General features: G+C 42.2%; 1 pseudogene; it reads left to right on the forward strand.

Moving 5' to 3' along the window:
• The first annotated feature begins 588 nt into the window (after window positions 1–588).
• Window positions 589–21,484, forward strand: part of LOC141265332 (cytochrome P450 2C23-like) — a 118,378-nt pseudogene continuing 97,482 nt past the window's right edge.

The following is a 21,484-nucleotide window of genomic DNA, read 5'->3' on the forward strand; positions in this document are numbered from 1 at the left end:
CAAACCACCCTCAGGGGTAAAGGGGTTAATTCTGCCAAACCAGGATAATTGTAACTTATTCCAATTTTCGAGATGGAGCTCGGCCCTATGCAGAGCATTTTTAAAGTGTGCCTCATATAGTTTAGAGATTTTTGCAGTCAATTTTATTCCTAAATAAGAGAATCAGAGCGCTATTTAAAAGGGAAGGATGAGCATAATTGCGCTACCAGAGATGGTTGTAAGGAAACATTCATTATCTCAGATTTATGTGAGTTTATTTTGAAATTACTCAGGTATCCAAATTTGTGTAATTCAGAGATCATGTTTGGTAGACTGGTCACAGCAGAAGTGACTAAAAACAACTTTTAGTACAGGCAGAGAAGGGAAGACTTGCACATTCACGCTGCATATTGTTTATGCAGCTGTCTGCCGTCCCTATTTTTTATACTCTGTTTCTGCTGTAAGGCACTTTTATAGACAGAAGCAAAAATGACCCATATTACAGCTAAATATCTGTACAACTTCCTGAAAGATTTCTAATCCAGTCTCCATTGTGCTCATTTTGTTGCTGCTACATAGGGGAAGGGCTTCTCCCATGCAGATAGTGAGGTGTGGCCACATTACACAAGCAGCGCACTGAATCTTCCCAGATTTACTGTGCACAGAAGCCAGTCTGTTTCCCACAGCCAGAATCACAGCTAATGCCGCAGATATGGAGCTTCCTGGCTTTGGATCTCTTTTGCTGGTTTTCGTGCTTACATTCCTGATGACCGTGTGGATCAAAAGAAAAGGAAAACAGCCCAGATTTCCCCCAGGACCTACTCCACTACCTTTCCTGGGGAATCTTCTGCAGATCGATTTCAAGAACATTGTAGAAGAGTTTGTCAAGGTCAGTTTAAAGAATTGTTTGGTTTTCAATCAAACGTAGAGGAGAGCTACAACATTCACCATTCTAAGGAGCCTATCATAAATTGTGCTTGTATGAAATACTATGATATGTGGCTTCAAGTTGATTCTATTGTGTTAAAAGCTACACAGGTCAAATATTCTACTTACAGGATTACCATCAAACACGTAGTGATAAAGTTTTATTACTTCTAATATTGTGCTGGATAACATGTTTAAAGGGAATCTCTGTATGTACACATACTCTGTAGAGTAGGCTGTCAATCAATGTGCGGGGGAGTGATTACAGCACGCGCACAGTATAGTATGTGCCGCAACAATGAGTGGAAGTGAGCGGCTGCAGGGAGAATATAAATTAATTTTCTTACAGTAAGCTAACCAGGCATGATTTCATCATTATTTAAATGCAATTTACCACCCTATCAGCATGCAAATAGCATTTCTGGAGGTGAAATGTTCCATTTGAAACCATTAATAAGTTCTGTAGATGTAAATGATAAGGATGTGTTATATTAGGCTATGTTGACACCATGTGTGACCATACAGATGCCATATAGATTTGTATTAACATAAACATCATACTGCCTAAAGGGATGGAAATGTTTACAACTATAGGTTTGCCTGTATAAGTATACCAGTTCCTCCCTGAAAACGAAATGCTTTTTGTAGCTGCTCTCTGCTAAGTTCTAAAAAGGGAAATTGGGGAGATACCAACGTGGGGGCGTAACTAAGGACTAGTCGTAGATTGGATAAAATTAATTAAGCTTTATTTGAAATAAATAGATAAAAGGTGTTTAAAACCAGTTAAAAGTGATAAAGTCTCTGACCAGAGGCCAGTATATCTAGAGAATAGGAGTAACGTATTATATTTTGATAGAAGATGGTCCTTAGTGTGGTCCAGAGGTGTAAGAACCTGTGGAAAAAGGGTAAGGGGGGTTAGTTTAGTGGGATTATTGGATAAGGTCAAGATGAGATAGATGGTGACCAATGTACCTGTAGTAGGGTCCTTGTTCTTATTGGTGAATAAGTATCAGGGACTATCTGTTAGGTAGGTGCTCTTATTCCATGGTGGGAGAATCTACAGGGCTAAATGATAGGTATGAAGGATTAATTAAGGTAGAGAGATGCTGCAAAGTAAGTAAATTCTCTGTACCTACTGTAATCCGGGCGGATATTAGTTTCGGGTAAGAAGAGGTCCAGGGGCCTAGGCTTCCTGAAAACCTGGTGTCCTAGGTTGTCTTTTTAGTCTACCTGCAGTGCGAAGGTAGAGGGTGGGTAGAAAACGATCTTTGCCCTAGTGGGGGCTATAAATAAGTAGTGGATATTTACCTGATGATGCAGGTGTGTTCCAATAGGTGACCTGTAGCAGTCCAGGGAAGTCCGGTGGGTCTAATACAGTGGTGACCCTGTGCGTCCTGGTGGTGTGATAATTGTACCTGTGGTGAGGTAAGTCACATGGGTCAGGTGAGGCAGGATGTCAACCAACCAAGGTATGAGAATCCTACTAGGTATACCTTGTCAGGGAAGTTTGTAGCACGGTGGTTCCCCTAGGTCCTAGAGCCGGTCGGTGCCAGATAGGAGAAATATTGGTAGGGGTAGCCTTAGCGTATAGATAGGCCTGGTTCTAGGAGGGAAGCGGCCGGTTAGTCAAATGGAGGGTAAAGCTGTGCAAAGTTGACGGAGCGGTCGCAGCATCCAGTTACTCACAGTTGGGGAGGTCTACGTGGATCTGAGTCAGACAGTCGTCCCAGGGACGGGGGCGTCCTGTCGGCAGGTACCGTGACTGTATCCGGAGCGAGAGCAGAGTCCCGGCCGGAGACTTCCGCTCCTCGCGTGATCTCGGATAGGGAGAGCGCGCGCTTCCTGCAGAAAGCGCGCGAGACTTGTGTGACGCGCTGACACGTGACACACAGGATGCAGCGGTCTCTTAGCGCTAGTGAGCTGGGATAGGGCGGGTCCTACGCGTTTCGAAAGATTCGTCTTTCTTCCTCAGGGATAGTCCTACCCAGCATCAGTGCCCTTATATACTCTAGTCAGGAGTGGTCTTGATGACTGCCTGTCAGTCATGTGTATGTTTTCTGAGCACACACAGGTCTGTCAGTCATTAAATGCAAACAGCTCGATGTCACTGTTTAACCCTTTGGGTTTAAGGGTGTTTAGTTGAAATATCCACTTACTTTCTGTTCTGGACATAGTTTTAATAAAATTACCAGATCTCCAGTGTGTTGGTACAATCTGGATACCTGTGATTTGGGTCTCATTTATGCATCCATTATGTTTTTCCATGTAATGCTTGGAGAGCGGGTGTTCCTTATATTTATTTTTTATGTTCCTTAGATGTTCGTTTATTCTGACATTCATAGGTCTTTTAGTTCGCCCTACATACATCTTTTGGCAAGGGCATGTCAGACCATATATTACTCCTGTACTTGTGCAGGTGATAAAGTCCTTAATGGGGTATGTTTCTGTTCCATGGCTGACAGTACTTTGTTTGCAGGTTTTAACCATTCTGCACATTTTACATTTTTTACATGGAAAAAAACCTTTAATTTTTTGTTTAAAGGGGGTATATATTTGATTGCTTAATGAAAAATTATTTGTTGTTGGTGCTAATATGTTTCTTAAATTCCGTGCCTTTTTATATATAAATTGGGGATTGACAGGTATCTGATCTCCAATTATTTTGTCATCCCTGAGTATGTGCCAATGTTTCCCCACAATTTTCCTGAATAGATGGATATTGGAACAATATGGTGTGATGATCGGAATGTTAAGTTGTTCCCTATCATACTGTGATTTTTTATTGGTTTTTCTGGATGGGTTCAAAAGGGTTTCCCGTGGTATTTGAGCTATGGAATCTACTATTTCATTAAGAAATTTAGCATCATAACCTTTCTCAAGGAACTTTCTTGTCAGTTGATCAGCCTCTTTTCTGAAGTCGGGATTTGTCGAGCAATTTCTGTGTATTCGTATGTACTGGCTACGAGGTACATTGAGTAGCCAGTCTGGTAGGTGACAACTGTCCAGTGGTATATATCCGTTTGCGTCTGTGGGTTTATAATAGGTACGTGTCCGGATATGATTGTCTTCAATATAAATATTTAAATCCAAAAAGTTAATGGTTTTGGTGCTGGTGGTAGATGTGAACTGTAGGAAGTAGTTATTGTTATTTATATCCTGTAGGAACTTCTCAAGGGAAGAATGATCACCTGACCATATGAATAATATGTCGTCAATAAATCTCCGCCACAGGACCAGGTTTGGGTGTAGGGTACCCCCCAGGTGTATGGTTAGAGATTCCCACTCTCCCACATACAAATTAGCATAGCTGGGGGCGAACCTGGTTCCCATGGCAGTGCCCCATTGCTGGGAGTAGTAGTTCTCATATGCAAAATAATTATGAGTAAGTATGAATGTCATACATTCTGTGATGAACTGGCTCTGTTCTGTGGACATTTTTTGTTGTAAAAAGTGGCGGGAGGCCTCACATCCCTTTTGGTGTTGAATATTGGTATACAAAGAGGTAATGTCTAAGGTCCCCAGGATATAGTTACTCTGCCAGTTGATATTATTTAATATTTGTATTGCATGCTTGCTGTCCTTCAGGTGAGATGGTAATACTGGTATTAGGTCTTGAAGGTGGTGGTCTACTAATCTAGAAAGATTGGCTGTAAGACATTGTATCCCTGAAATAATTGGTCTCCCTGGGGGTTTTTTTTGGTCTTTATGTATTTTGGGTAAATGGTAAAATACGGCTAGTCTAGGGTATGGAATATTCACATAGTCGTATTCATTTTTAGTGAGAAAACCTGCCTCTAATCCCTTTCTGGTTAATGTTTTTAGTTCCTGTAGATAAATGGTAGTTGGATTTGAAGGGATAATTCGATATGTGCGTGAGTCACTCAGGAGTCTAAGTGACTCTTTGTGATAGTAGTCATGGTCTAAAATAACTATGCCGCCTCCCTTATCGGCCGGGCGGATGACTATATCTTTATTTTTTTGTAGATTCTTTATGGCAGTTGTTTCTGATTTAGTGAGATTGGTACTGAATTTTAAGCACTTCTTGTCACTGAGCCGGCGGATGTCGTCCGTGACATTTTTTTCAAATGTATTAATGGCCTCTGAATGTTCCTAGATAGGGTGAAAGTTTGATTTGTTTTTTAAGAAGGTATGTAAAGTTGCTGGGTTAGTTGGTGAATTGGTTAATGTAGTGGTTCTAATTTCCCCTTCTCTTTTGACAAAATATTTTTTTAGAGCTAGTTTTCTTATAAATTTCTTTATACCTATGAAGGCCTGGAATTTGTCTAATTTAGTTGAGGGTGCATATTTGAGGCCTTTTGTTAGTAGGGTGGTGTCGCTAGCTGTTAGTTTATATTTACTTAAGTTGAATATGGAGTCATTGCTGGTCGCTACCTCAGTCATACTCTTCCCCCCCCCCCTCTTTCTCTTCCTAATTTACTCATAGATACTTATCCCCAGGCATTATGGGGGACCTCTGGTACGACAGGAGGGAACGTATTGAGAATATTCAACTATTCTTCCACAACTCCCAAAAAAAACCATCCAAAATTAATCCGGAAATAATTAAAGCCGCAAGGGACTCACTAAAAACGTTAGAACAATTACTCCTAAAAGAGATGAGAGACTTGTGGGAAGTGGCCACTTTAGAACACTATCTAGCCCATGATATCATACCCCCTGGCCTAACAGTTTCAAAAGCCCTATCAGGGGACATCGGCGATCCCACCACCCTGTCTGAATGAGAAACTATGTTTAAAGATTTTTTTAAAACAAGCAGTGCAATTTATAATCAACAAAAGAAAAAGACAACTCATGGAAAATAAAAATAAGATCAATATTCTATTTAATGAAATTAAGCCTCAACAAAATCACCCTGATATTGTGAGCTTAAGCAACAGTATAAAAAATAGAATTAACCAGAAGGAACAGGAAATAATAACAAGAAAAAGGAATAAGTTCGGGAGAGATGCCGTACCTCTACCCGAACAACGCAGTGAGGATCGGAACTTCTTTGAAATCCTGGATGAAGTAGTGGGGAGTCCCACTAACTCCAGGTCTTCAATAGATGAAATTTCCATCCATCCCACCTCTGATAATGGATCCCCCCCAGGATGTGACCAAAACTATGGTCAGACCTCAGAACACCCAAACCCCTCTCAACAAGAAATCCAGACCCCAATTACGGTACAGAACCGTTTTCAGTTATTAAGTAATATATCGGAAGAGCCCGAAAACCCTCCAATGGTTCCACTCACAGGGAACCCCCCTACTCCTGCTAACGAAACCTCGCCTCCGCGAATACAACGAACACCACCTGGTACTTCCATTTCGTTCCCCTCGATAAGAAAACATACCAGTAAGGTTGATTTTTTTCAGAAGGCCACCAAAAAAAAACGCAAAAGGGGATGCAGGGGAGGGAAACTCGCCCAAAAGAAAAAGAACAACTCAAAAAAAGTGACCAGCAATGACTCCATATTCAACTTAAGTAAATATAAACTAACAGCTAGCGACACCACCCTACTAACAAAAGGCCTCAAATATGCACCCTCAACTAAATTAGACAAATCCCAGGCCTTCATAGGTATAAAGAAATTTATAAGAAAACTAGCTCTAAAAAAATATTTTGTCAAAAGAGAAGGGGAAATTAGAACCACTACATTAACCAATTCACCAACTAACCCAGCAACTTTACATACCTCCTTAAAAAACAAATCAAACTTTCACCCTATCCAGGAACATTCAGAGGCCATTAATACATTTGAAAAAAATGTCACGGATGACATCCGCCGGCTCAGTAACAAGAAGTGCTTAAAATTCAGTACCAATCTCACTAAATCAGAAACAACTGCCATAAAGAATCTACAAAAAAATAAAGATATAGTCATCCGCCCGGCCGATAAGGGAGGCGGCATAGTTATTTTAGACCATGACTACTATCACAAAGAGTCACTTAGACTCCTGAGTGACTCACGCACATATCGAATTATCCCTTCAAATCCAACTACCATTTATCTACAGGAACTAAAAACATTAACCAGAAAGGGATTAGAGGCAGGTTTTCTCACTAAAAATGAATACGACTATGTGAATATTCCATACCCTAGACTAGCCGTATTTTACCATTTACCCAAAATACATAAAGACCAAAAAGAACCCCCAGGGAGACCAATTATTTCAGAGATACAATGTCTTACAGCCAATCTTTCTAGATTAGTAGACCACCACCTTCAAGACCTAATACCAGTATTACCATCTCACCTGAAGGACAGCAAGCATGCAATACAAATATTAAATAATATCACCTGGCAGAGTAACTATATCCTGGGGACCTTAGACATTACCTCTTTGTATACCAATATTCAACACCAAAAGGGATGTGAGGCCTCCTGCCACTTTTTACAACAAAAAATGTCCACAGAACAGAGCCAGTTCATCACAGAATGTATGACATTCATACTTACTCATAATTATTTTGCATATGAGGAGAACTACTACTCCCAGCAATGGGGCACTGCCATGGGAACCAGGTTCGCCCCCAGCTACGCTAATTTGTATGTGGGAGAGTGGGAATCTCTAACCATACACCCGGGGGGTACCCTACACCCAAACCTGGTCCTGTGGCTGAGATTTATTGACGACATATTATTCATATGGTCAGGTGATCATTCTTCCCTTGAGAAGTTCCTACAGGATATAAATAACAATAACTACTTCCTACAGTTCACATCTACCACCAGCACCAAAACCATTAACTTTTTGGATTTAAATATTTATATTGAAGACAATCATATCCGGACACGTACCTATTATAAACCCACAGACGCAAACGGATATATACCACTGGACAGTTGTCAGCTACCAAACTGGCTACTCAATGTACCTCGTAGCCAGTACATACGAATACACAGAAATTGCTCGAAAAATCCCGACTTCAGAAAAGAGGCTGATCAACTGACAAGAAAGTTCCTTGAGAAAGGTTATGATGCTAAATTTCTTAATGAAATAGTAGATTCCGTAGCTCAAATACCACGGGAAACCCTTTTGAACCCATCCAGAAAAACCAATAAAAAATCACAGTATGATAGGGCAGGGCTCGACAAACCCAGGCGCCTGGTCGCCAGTGGCGCCTAGAAAATGTTGTCTGGCGCCTAGAAAATGTTGCCTGGTGCTTGAGGAGTTGAGAAGAAAAAAAAATACTCTCAATCCAATCCCACCTCCTGCACGGAGTCATCCAATCGGAGGAAGCAGGGACAGTATCGCTCAGGCCGCCTTCTCCACTTTGCTCCGCCCCCCTTATGCTCCGGGACTGGACAGGGAGAGTTGGGTTACGGGGGAAGCAGGGCCGGCGTCAGCACCCGGCGTACCCGGGCAAGTGCCGGGGCCCTGGAAAATCAGAGGGGCCCAGCCGCCCACTCACTGTCGGGGCCCGGGCCCACACACCCACCCGCCCACTCACTGTCGGGGCCGGGCCCACACACTGTCGGGGCCGGGCCCACACACCCACCTGCCCACTCACTGTCGAGGCCGGGCCCACACACCCACCCGCCCACTCACTGTCGGGGCCCTGGCCGCTTCCTCCGCACCTGTTCAGGGACGCAGGCGCTGCTTGATTGCCGGCACTTCCCCCAGACATGGCCGCGCGCTGTCCGGCTGTGTCTGCTAGTAATGACACGGCAGGGTCGACGGCACTGCACCTTTAATTGTGCTTGTGTGTCGCTCCTGCCGCGTCATTACTAGCAGACACAGCTGCACAGCGCGCGGCCATGTCTGGGGGAGTGCCGGCAATCAAACACCGTCGGAGCGGAGGTCCTGCACAGATGGGCGGGAGGGGCCCGGACCCGACCGCAAGTGGGCCCCTCTGATGTTCCAGGGCCATGAAGTCTGTGACACGCCGGGGGCCCTGCACTGCCCCATACCCGAGGAGCTGCTGGACAGGACACTGGACCGGGGACAGGTGAGTGAGGCTTCCCCAATCCCCATATTAAAAATATTAGTAATGGGTCTGTGTGAGTGCATGTATGTGAATGTCAGTGTATATGACTGTGTATATATATTTGTCTGTTTTATCTATGTGTATGTCTGTATGTGTACATATGTCTGCGTACCGTGTGTGCGCGCGCATATGTCTGCGTACCGTGTGTGCGCGCGCATATGTCTGCGTACCGTGTGTGCGCACGCATATGTCTGCGTACCGTGTGTGCGCACGCATATGTCTGCGTACCGTGTGTGCGCACGCATATGTCTGCGTACCGTGTGTGCGTGCATATGTCTGTGTACCGTGTGTGCGTGCATATGTCTGCGTACCGTGTGTGCGTGCATATGTCTGCGTACCGTGTGTGCGCACGCATATGTCTGCGTACCGTGTGTGCGTGCATATGTCTGCGTACCGTGTGTGCGCGCGCATATGTCTGCGTATGTGAAGGATGAGGGGGCAGGCTGGGCCATGTGTAATAAATAAATAAATATATATATATATATTTATTTCTCCGCCGTATCTGTGCACCATGAATCGTGTATGTGTTAAAAGGGCCCACTGAGACTCTTTCACCCGGGGCCCAGAAAAACCTGGAGCCGGCCCTGGGGGGAAGAATCGCTGTGGCCGGGGGCCCGTTCTCATCTCCCGCTACCTGTGTAAGTACATACAAAGGCCGTGCTCCCCGGGGAGACGCCGTGTGTGAGGGGGTCTATATGTACAGTTTGTCAACAAAAAAAATTCTGGCTCCTAAATTTTTTGGCTGGCTCCTAGATTCTGAACAACTTTGTCGACCCCTGTGATAGGGAACAACTTAACATTCCGATCATCACACCATATTGTTCCAATATCCATCTATTCAGGAAAATTGTGGGGAAACATTGGCACATACTCAGGGATGACAAAATAATTGGAGATCAGATACCTGTCAATCCCCAATTTATATATAAAAAGGCACGGAATTTAAGAAACATATTAGCACCAACAACAAATAATTTTTCATTAAGCAATCAAATATATACCCCCTTTAAACAAAAAATTAAAGGTTTTTTTCCATGTAAAAAATGTAAAATGTGCAGAATGGTTAAAACCTGCAAACAAAGTACTGTCAGCCATGGAACAGAAACATACCCCATTAAGGACTTTATCACCTGCACAAGTACAGGAGTAATATATGGTCTGACATGCCCTTGCCAAAAGATGTATGTAGGGCGAACTAAAAGACCTATGAATGTCAGAATAAACGAACATCTAAGGAACATAAAAAATAAATGTAAGGAACACCCGCTCTCCAAGCATTACATGGAAAAACATAATGGATGCATAAATGAGACCCAAATCACAGGTATCCAGATTGTACCAACACACTGGAGATCTGGTAATTTTATTAAAACTATGTCCAGAACAGAAAGTAAGTGGATATTTCAACTAAACACCCTTAAACCCAAAGGGTTAAACAGTGACATCGAGCTGTTTGCATTTAATGACTGACAGACCTGTGTGTGCTCAGAAAACATACACATGACTGACAGGCAGTCATCAAGACCACTCCTGACTAGAGTATATAAGGGCACTGATGCTGGGTAGGACTATCCCTGAGGAAGAAAGACGAATCTTTCGAAACGCGTAGGACCCGCCCTATCCCAGCTCACTAGCGCTAAGAGACCGCTGCATCCTGTGTGTCACGTGTCAGCGCGTCACACAAGTCTCGCGCGCTTTCTGCAGGAAGCGCGCGCTCTCCCTATCCGAGATCACGCGAGGAGCGGAAGTCTCCGGCCGGGACTCTGCTCTCGCTCCGGATACAGTCACGGTACCTGCCGACAGGACGCCCCCGTCCCTGGGACGACTGTCTGACTCAGATCCACGTAGACCTCCCCAACTGTGAGTAACTGGATGCTGCGACCGCTCCGTCAACTTTGCACAGCTTTACCCTCCATTTGACTAACCGGCCGCTTCCCTCCTAGAACCAGGCCTATCTATACGCTAAAGCTACCCCTACCAATATTTCTCCTATCTGGCACCGACCGGCTCTAGGACCTAGGGGAACCACCTTTCTACAAACTTCCCTGACAAGGTATACCTAGTAGGATTCTCATACCTTGGTTGGTTGACATCCTGCCTCACCTGACCCATGTGACTTACCTCACCACAGGTACAATTATCACACCACCAGGACGTACAGGGTCACCACTGTATTAGACCCACCGGACTTCCCTGGACTGCTACAGGTCACCTATTGGAACACACCTGCATCATCAGGTAAATATCCACTACTTATTTATAGCCCCCACTAGGGCAAAGATCGTTTTCTACCCACCCTCTACCTTCGCACTGCAGGTAGACTAAAAAGACAACCTAGGACACCAGGTTTTCAGGAAGCCTAGGCCCCTGGACCTCTTCTTACCCGAAACTAATATCCGCCCGGATTACAGTAGGTACAGAGAATTTACTTACTTTGCAGCATCTCTCTACCTTAATTAATCCTTCATACCTATCATTTAGCCCTGTAGATTCTCCCACCATGGAATAAGAGCACCTACCTAACAGATAGTCCATGATACTTATTCACCAATAAGAACGAGGACCCTACTACAGGTACATTGGTCACCATCTATCTCATCTTGACCTTATGCAATAATCCCACTAAACTAACCCCCCTTACCCTTTTTCCACAGGTTCTTACACCTCTGGACCACACTAAGGACCATCTTCTATCAAAATATAATACGTTACTCCTATTCTCTAGATATACTGGCCTCTGGTCAGAGACTTTATCACTTTTAACTGGTTTTAAACACCTTTTATCTATTTATTTCAAATAAAGCTTAATTAATTTTATCCAATCTACGACTAGTCCTTAGTTACGCCCCCACGTTGGTATCTCCCCAATTTCCCTCTACCCACTACCCAAGCGCGAATTATACCCCTATTTGTATTGGTACTATCCCATTGACACATTGTGGTTTGTGTCCCTTGATTCGCTGCTTATCAGTGACCAGCCTACCAGCGCCTCCTACCTTTTAATTGGATAATTGGATAAGTTCTAAAAAGGTTGTCCCTTAAATCCTTAAAGAGGACCTATCACCTTCACACATTCTATGGTATATTACAGTAAGGAGACTGTAGAAATAAACTACTTTTGGAAGAATAATGAATATTATTACGTGAATTATGTTATGAGAAAATCGGCTTATAGGAGCGGCCATCTTGGGATTGGCAGCTCAGCATGCTGTGTTCTAATGAGACACGTCCCCCAGATTCCAGGCTGGTTGCTAGGCAGCTCCTCTGTAGAGATGAGCGTTGTTCTACTCGAACTGTTCGCCAATCTCAAATTCTAGCTGTTTTGGGCGGTGTTCGAGCCGTTCGGCGAACACGAACGATTTGAGAAAAATTCGGCTGTTCGAGGTTATGTTCGATAACTGTTCGTGCACCAAAATCATAACTGGATTTTTTCTCAGTAATGATGAAAATTAATGTTAATACGCAGTTTGAGTGTACAGCGGGGTGGGGGGAGGGGCAGGGGATGGATCTCTGCAGGAATAATGAAGAACTCCATTTTTTTTTCTCTTTCCCGCATTTACAGTGGGGAGGTGCAATCTGTCAGCCTATCAGCAGCGCACACACGGAGCGAAGTGCTTTTTTTCACACAAGCAAGGGCATGTGTCATTGGCAGTGTATGTCACATGTCCTTGCCCTATAAGACCCAGCCATTTTCCCTGTCGCCACCATTTTCTCACTGCTGCAGCTGCGTGTTAGACGGCACCGCTGTTGCTGTGTGCGCTATACCTTGTTAATTTCAAGCCAATTTTCGCACAAATCTACAGATAGCTTGGGAGTAGGGAATAGTTGTGATTGCAGTCCTTTTAAGGACTAGGTTACAGCATTTCCTACGACTTTTATCAGGCAGGTCTGTGCTCTTAAATAGATAGATTGTGGGAGTAAAGACTAATTGTAATTGCAGTCCTTTTCAAGACTAGGTTACATCAGTTCCTATCAGTTTTTGCCAGGCAGGTCTGTGCCAGTGCTGTGCAAGTTTTTTTCACAGCATTTGGCTGAATCTAGCAAAGCTAATCCTTTTTGGCCTATTGCAGAGTGTGTTAGTCAGTGGAGTAGCCTATCTGTGTTGCAAGACATACCACCTGTGTATAGAATACCAATTTTTTTACTGCACCTAGTGAAGTAAAATCTTTTGGGCATAGCATCATTCTATTAGTCCATCTATACTGACCTCCATCAGGTTGCAAATTGAATATAATTTTTTTCTGCATCTAGCTCTGAAAAAATATTTGGGCTTCTAGCAGTGTGTGGGACTTGTTCTATTAGTCCATCTATACTGACCTCCATCAGGTTGCAAACTGAATATAATTTTTTTCTGCATCTAGCTCTGAAAAAATATTTGGCCTTCTAGCAGTGTGTGGGACTTGTTCTATTAGTCCATATATACTGACCTCCATCACGTTGCAAATTCAAAATAATTTTTTGTCTGCATCTAGCTCTGAAAAAATATTTGGCCTTCTAGCAGTGTGTGGGACTTTCTCTATTAGTCCATCTATACTGACCTCCATCAGGCTGCAAATTAAAAATAATTTTTATCTGCATCTACCTCTGAAAAAATATTTGGCCTTCTAGCTGTGTGTGGGACTTGTTCTATTCGTCCATCTATACTGACCTCCATCAGGTTGAAAACTGAATATAATTTTTTTCTGCATCTAGCTCTGAAAAAATATTTGGCCTTCTAGCAGTGTGTGGGACTTTCTCTATTAGTCCATCTATACTGACCTCCATCAGGTTGCAAATTAAAAATAATTTTTTGTCTGCATCTAGCTCTGAAAAAATATTTGGCCTTCTAGCAGTGTGTGGGACTTTCTCTATTAGTCCATCTATACGGACCTCCATCAGGCTGCAAATTAAAAATTATTTTTATCTGCATCTACCTCTGAAAAAATATTTGGCCTTCTAGCAGTGTGTGGGACTTGTTCTATTAGTCCATCTATACTGACCTCCATCAGGTTGCAAATTGAATATCATTTTTTTCTGCATCTACTTCTGAAAAAATGTTTGGGCTTCTAGCAGTGTGTGGGACTTGGTCTATTAGTCCATCTATACTGACCTCCATCAGGTTGCAAATTAAAAATAATTTTTTGTCTGCATCTAGCTCTGAAAAAATATTTGGCCTTCTAGCAGTGTGTGGGACTTTCTCTATTAGTCCATCTATACTGACCTCCATCAGGCTGCAAATTAAAAATAATTTTTATCTGCATCTACCTCTGAAAAAATATTTGGCCTTCTAGCAGTGTGTGGGACTTGTTCTATTAGTCCATCTATACTGACCTCCATCAGGTTGCAAATTGAATATCATTTTTTTCTGCATCTACTTCTGAAAAAATGTTTGGGCTTCTAGCAGTGTGTGGGACTTGGTCTATTAGTCCATCTATACTGACCTCCATCAGGTTGCAAATTAAAAATAATTTTTATCTGCATCTAGCTCTGAAAAAATATTTGGCCTTCTAGCAGTGTGTGGGACTTGTTCTATTAGTCCATCTATACTGACCTCCATCAGGTTGCAAATTGAATATCATTTTTTTTTGCATCTACTTCTGAAAAAATGTTTGGGCTTCTAGCAGTGTGTGGGACTTGGTCTATTAGTCCATCTATACTGATCTCCATCAGGTTGCAAATTAAAAATAATTTTTATCTGCATCTAGCTCTGAAAAAATATTTGGGCTTCTAGCTGTGTGTGGGACTTGTTCTATTAGTCCATCTATACTGACCTCCATCAGGTTGCAAACTGAATATCATTTTTTTCTGCATCTACCTCAGAAAAAAAATTTGGGCTTCTAGCAGTGTGTGGGACTTGTTCTATTAGTCCATCTATACTGACCTCCATCAGGTTGCAAATTGAATATAATTTTTTTCTGCATCTACTTCTGAAAAAATATTTGGGCTTCTAGCAGTGTGTGGGACTTGGTCTATTAGTCCATCTACACTGACCTCCATCAGGTTGCAAATTAAAAATAATTTTTATCTGCATCTAGCTCTGAAAAAATATTTGGGCTTCTAGCAGTGTGTGGGACTTGGTCTATTAGTCCATCTATACTGATCTCCATCAGGTTGCAAATTAAAAATAATTTTTATCTGCATCTAGCTCTGAAAAAATATTTGGGCTTCTAGCAGTGTGTGGGACTTGTTCTATTAGTCCATCTATACTGACCTCCATCAGGTTGCAAACTGAATATAATTTTTTTCTGCATCTAGCTCTGAAAAAATATTTGGCCTTCTAGCAGTGTGTGGGACTTGTTCTATTAGTCCATATATACTGACCTCCATCACGTTGCAAATTCAAAATAATTTTTTGTCTGCATCTAGCTCTGAAAAAATATTTGGCCTTCTAGCAGTGTGTGGGACTTTCTCTATTAGTCCATCTATACTGACCTCCATCAGGCTTCAAATTAAAAATAATTTTTATCTGCATCTACCTCTGAAAAAATATTTGGCCTTCTAGCTGTGTGTGGGACTTGTTCTATTCGTCCATCTATACTGACCTCCATCAGGTTGAAAACTGAATATAATTTTTTTCTGCATCTAGCTCTGAAAAAATATTTGGCCTTCTAGCAGTGTGTGGGACTTTCTCTATTAGTCCATCTATACTGACCTCCATCAGGTTGCAAATTAAAAATAATTTATATCTGCATCTAGCTCTGAAAAAATATTTGGCCTTCTAGCAGTGTGTGGGACTTTCTCTATTAGTCCATCTATACTGACCTCCATCAGGTTGCAAATTAAAAATAATTTTTTGTCTGCATCTAGCTCTGAAAAAATATTTGGCCTTCTAGCAGTGTGTGGGAGTTTCTCTATTAGTCCATCTATACTGACCTCCATCAGGCTGCAAATTAAAAATAATTTTTATCTGCATCTACCTCTGAAAAAATATTTGGCCTTCTAGCAGTGTGTGGGACTTGTTCTATTAGTCCATCTATACTGACCTCCATCAGGTTGCAAATTGAATATCATTTTTTTCTGCATCTACTTCTGAAAAAATGTTTGGGCTTCTAGCAGTGTGTGGGACTTGGTCTATTAGTCCATCTATACTGATCTCCATCAGGTTGCAAATTAAAAATAATTTTTATCTGCATCTAGCTCTGAAAAAATATTTGGGCTTCTAGCTGTGTGTGGGACTTGTTCTATTAGTCCATCTATACTGACCTCCATCAGGTTGCAAACTGAATATAATTTTTTTCTGCATCTAGCTCTGAAAAAATATTTGGCCTTCTAGCAGTGTGTGGGACTTTCTCTATTAGTCCATCTATACTGACCTCCATCAGGTTGCAAATTAAAAATAATTTATATCTGCATCTAGCTCTGAAAAAATATTTGGCCTTCTAGCAGTGTGTGGGACTTTCTCTATTAGTCCATCTATACTGACCTCCATCAGGTTGCAAATTAAAAATAATTTTTTGTCTGCATCTAGCTCTGAAAAAATATTTGGCCTTCTAGCAGTGTGTGGGACTTTCTCTATTAGTCCATCTATACTGACCTCCATCAGGCTGCAAATTAAAAATAATTTTTTGTCTGCATCTACCTCTGAAAAAATATTTGGCCTTCTAGCAGTGTGTGGGACTTGTTCTATTAGTCCATCTATACTGACCTCCATCAGGTTGCAAATTGAATATCATTTTTTTCTGCATCTACTTCTGAAAAAATGTTTGAGCTTCTAGCAGTGTGTGGGACTTGGTCTATTAGTCCATCTATACTGATCTCCATCAGGTTGCAAATTAAAAATAATTTTTATCTGCATCTAGCTCTGAAAAAATATTTGGCCTTCTAGCAGTGTGTGGGACTTGTTCTATTAGTCCATCTATACTGACCTCCATCAGGTTGCAAATTGAATATCATTTTTTTTTGCATCTACTTCTGAAAAAATGTTTGGGCTTCTAGCAGTGTGTGGGACTTGGTCTATTAGTCCATCTATACTGATCTCCATCAGGTTGCAAATTAAAAATAATTTTTATCTGCATCTAGCTCTGAAAAAATATTTGGGCTTCTAGCTGTGTGTGGGACTTGTTCTATTAGTCCATCTATACTGACCTCCATCAGGTTGCAAACTGAATATCATTTTTTTCTGCATCTACCTCAGAAAAAAAAATTGGGCTTCTAGCAGTGTGTGGGACTTGTTCTATTAGTCCATCTATACTGACCTCCATCAGGTTGCAAATTGAATATAATTTTTTTCTGCATCTACTTCTGAAAAAATATTTGGGCTTCTAGCAGTGTGTGGGACTTGGTCTATTAGTCCATCTACACTGACCTCCATCAGGTTGCAAATTAAAAATAATTTTTATCTGCATCTAGCTCTGAAAAAATATTTGGGCTTCTAGCAGTGTGTGGGACTTGGTCTATTAGTCCATCTATACTGATCTCCATCAGGTTGCAAATTAAAAATAATTTTTATCTGCATCTAGCTCTGAAAAAGTATTTGGGATTCTAGCAGTGTGTGGGACTTGGTCTATTAGTCCATCTATACTGACCTCCATCAGGTTGCAAATTGAATATCATTTTTTCTGCATCTAGCTCTGAAAAAATATTTGGGCTTCTAGCAGTGTGTGGGACTTGTTCTATTAGTCCATCTATACTAACCTACACCAGGTTGCAAATTCAATATAATTTTATTCTGCATCTAGCTCTGAAAAAATATTTGGGCTTCTAGCAGTGTGTGGGACTTGTTCTATTAGTCCATCTATACTGACCTCCATCAGGTTGCAAATTGAATATCATTTTTTTCTGCATCTAGTTCTGAAAAAATGTTTGGGCTTCTAGCAGTGTGTGGGACTTGGTCTATTAGTCCATCTATACTGATCTCCATCAGGTTGCAAATTAAAAATAATTTTTATCTGCATCTAGCTCTGAAAAAATATTTGAGCTTCTAGCTGTGTGTGGGACTTGTTCTATTAGTCCATCTATACTGACCTCCATCAGGTTGCAAACTGAATATCATTTTTTTCTGCATCTACCTCAGAAAAAAAAATTGGGCTTCTAGCAGTGTGTGGGACTTGTTCTATTAGTCCATCTATACTGACCTCCATCAGGTTGCAAATTGAATATAATTTTTTTCTGCATCTACTTCTGAAAAAATATTTGGGCTTCTAGCAGTGTGTGGGACTTGGTCTATTAGTCCATCTACACTGACCTCCATCAGGTTGCAAATTAAAAATAATTTTTATCTGCATCTAGCTCTGAAAAAATATTTGGGCTTCTAGCAGTGTGTGGGACTTGGTCTATTAGTCCATCTATACTGATCTCCATCAGGTTGCAAATTAAAAATAATTTTTATCTGCATCTAGCTCTGAAAAAGTATTTGGGCTTCTAGCAGTGTGTGGGACTTGGTCTATTAGTCCATCTATACTGACCTCCATCAGGTTGCAAATTGAATATCATTTTTTTCTGCATCTAGCTCTTAAAAAATATTTGGGCTTCTAGCAGTGAGTGGGACTTGTTCTATTAGTCCATCTATACTGACCTCCATCAGGCTGCAAATTGAATATAATTTTTTTCTGCATCTAGCTCTGAAAAAATATTTGGGCTTCTAGCAGTGTGTGGGACTGGGTCTATTAGTTCATCTATACTGACCTCCATCAGGTTGCAAATTAAAAATAATTTTTATCTGCATCTAGCTCTGAAAAAATATTTGGGCTTCTAGCAGTGTGTGGGACTCATTGTATTAGGCCATCTATACCAAGCTCCACCAGCTTTGAAATTAATAATAATTTTTAGCTGCATCTAGCCCTGAAAATAATTTTTCCCAATAGTGGTAGCAATAGAAATATGGGGCGCGCGCCTGGCTAACAAAAATATACGCTTCATAACACAAAACACCAGCCTAGCGCACTGCATTAATAAGATGGCATCATCGTCTCTCCCAGTGCTAGGCCTACTACGCAGGCTAGCATTCCTGTGCCTAAAACACAATGTATGGGTCCACACTAGCCACTATGCTGAGGGGTATAAAGCTGCTGCTAACGCTTTATAACAATTCAATTGGCAGATTTTCACAGAGCTCTTCCACAACGCCCACCCATCGGGCAACAGTTGCCCACCCTCCCTATGGGATCTAGTGGCGAATAGTTGATGCCATTAATCAGAGCGTCAGTTGCCCCGTCAACGTGGCAAGCATACGGTAAGGCATGGGAAGAGTGGACACGACTAGTAGCAGGCAGACGGGTTGACCAATGTGAACAAGCCAGATCACAAGTCACCATAGAATTTCTCCACCAGCTAATGATGAGGGGCATATCAGGAGCGTCAGCGCAGCGGTGTCTGACCGGAGTAGCATTTCACTTCCAACTACTGAATTGGGGAGATGTGACAAAGATTCATCATCAGACAATCCATAAAAGGGTGGAAAAGGGGTCAGCCAAGTCAGGAATGTAGACGTCCCGTCCCGTGTCACTAAAACTGATTTCTCACATCATATCCCTAACACCATTAACATGACACTCACAATTTGAAGCAACACTAATGTCTACTGCATTTGTGATCGCCTTCTTCGGGGCGCTATGTATAAGCGAATTAGTCCCTCAATCCAAAATTACCACCAGTGGAGGCTTATTACACCAAGACGTAGTCATAGCCAATAATGCAATACGTCTACGCATACACCAATCGAAAACGGTTCCAGCGGGCAGGGGTACTTGGGTACTTCTACAACCCACAAACGGTACACTGAGTCGGGTAACAATAGTAAAAACATATCTAACCATCAGATCACAAAGTAATTTCTTCCTATCACACATTGATGGAACGCCATTATCAAGATACCTGTTCCAAGCTATATTTAATAAATGCATAACATCGGCAGGGAACCACCCCAAAGATTACGGGACACACTCATTCCGCATAGGTGCGGCCACGGAAGCAGCAAGAGCAGGACTGAAAGAAACGGAAGTTCAGAGGATAGGGAGATGGTGATCCACGTGTTTGGCGAGATACATAAGACCGGACTTGTTATCCTAACGTGGTTTGTTTCTTTTACAGGTGACGCTAAGCCAACAGTGTGAGTGATAGGCCACTCGTATATATATTGGGCACAAAAAAGGGCGAAAGTCCGCCCAGGCGGGAGGAAATTAGAGTTTCATAACACATATTTCAACTGGAGAGGTATTAGAGGCCTGCTATGGCCACAGGTACTAATGGAGGTAATCAAGGTAGGGAGAGAGGCAAGAGGTCCGGTCATCTTAGTTATACAGGCCGGGGGAAACAACCTAGGTCATCACAAGAGCGCATAACTAATGGCAATAATGAAACTAGACACTGAGCGCTTCAGAGAATTTTTCACAAAATTAGCTATAGTATGGTTAGAGATTGTGCCGATAGCGGTATGGCAAGGTGCGCGAGACATCACGGCCATCGAATGGACAAGGCAGGTAATAAATATTCGGATGGCAAAATTTAGAAGAGACAGAGGCGGTGTAGTGATACGACACCGACAACTGGAAGGAGATAAAGCAGGCCTCATACGGCCCGACGGTGTTCACTTAATAGATATTGGACTGGACATATTCCTGTCAGGACTCCAGGACGGAGTGGAACAAGCGTTAAGAGTTATGGGTGGGGGTCAGAGTCCTGCATACGAGTACGCTGGATCCTCCGTGGCCTGGAAATAGAAAGGACATGTTGGAGAGTTACACTTGTTGGCCAACTTGCCGGAGTGGGGACCCAGGGCATGCTGCAACAAGCTGAATTATTTTAGAAATAAAATGCCTTTCTAATGGAATGAGTATAAAGAGTTAATAAAGCTGTGACCGATCCTCACCCATCCAGTTGTAAGAGTTACATTATTGTATTGTCCATGAAAGGGGGGCGGTAGGGGGGCTGAGCGTCTGGGTTTGGTTGGGGGTCCCCACAGTCTGCCTAGGCTAGATTCATTTAAAAATTCTTATTAGATACACAGACAGTGCAGCTTGCTTCGCAGCTGGGCTACTACGCCCAAAGTATTGCCTAGGCTAGATGCAGTTAAAAATTCTACGCTGACTAGCAGACACTGAAGATTTGGAGCAGACCTCTGAGTAAACAGCTCTTCAGACTCAACCATCTGTGTTACCCCAAGCCATAGTGTATGTAGTTTCTTACAGTTAAAAGGGGGGGGGGTGCGACCCAACCCACCTGGAATTGACGATGCCAACGTCACGTAAGACACAGCAAGGGGACTCCCAAAATTGTGGCACAGACACCACTTAACCCTAGAACGCATACCTGTGGCCTTGCAGGCCCGCCCAGTTAATTGTTTTCTATTTTCTGCAAGATTACTTTAGTTAGAATTTTGAAACTCTAGGTATTCTTCATGTATATAGTTGTTTGTCATTTGAGTTTGAGTTATTCCATGTTATTTGCACACGGGCCTAAAGGGCCCCAGGTATGTGAAAGTGTAGATTTTTATGGTCATGCGTTCTAGGGTTAAGTGGCATCAATTGCCCCACTGTTGCTTAAAACGGTTGGTGAGGTGATTTTACCAAATCCCCAAGCTTTTAGTCTCCCAAGGATGACACAGGGGTAGAAATGTCCTTGCGAATCCATGATTTGTTCATCTTTATGAACGTGAGTCTGTCTACATTC

This window comes from Phyllobates terribilis, unplaced genomic scaffold, assembly GCF_046119375.1.
Source record: "Phyllobates terribilis strain yellow unplaced genomic scaffold, ASM4611937v1 Scaffold_4__5_contigs__length_816908805, whole genome shotgun sequence".
NCBI classification, from domain to species: Eukaryota; Metazoa; Chordata; class Amphibia; order Anura; family Dendrobatidae; genus Phyllobates; species Phyllobates terribilis.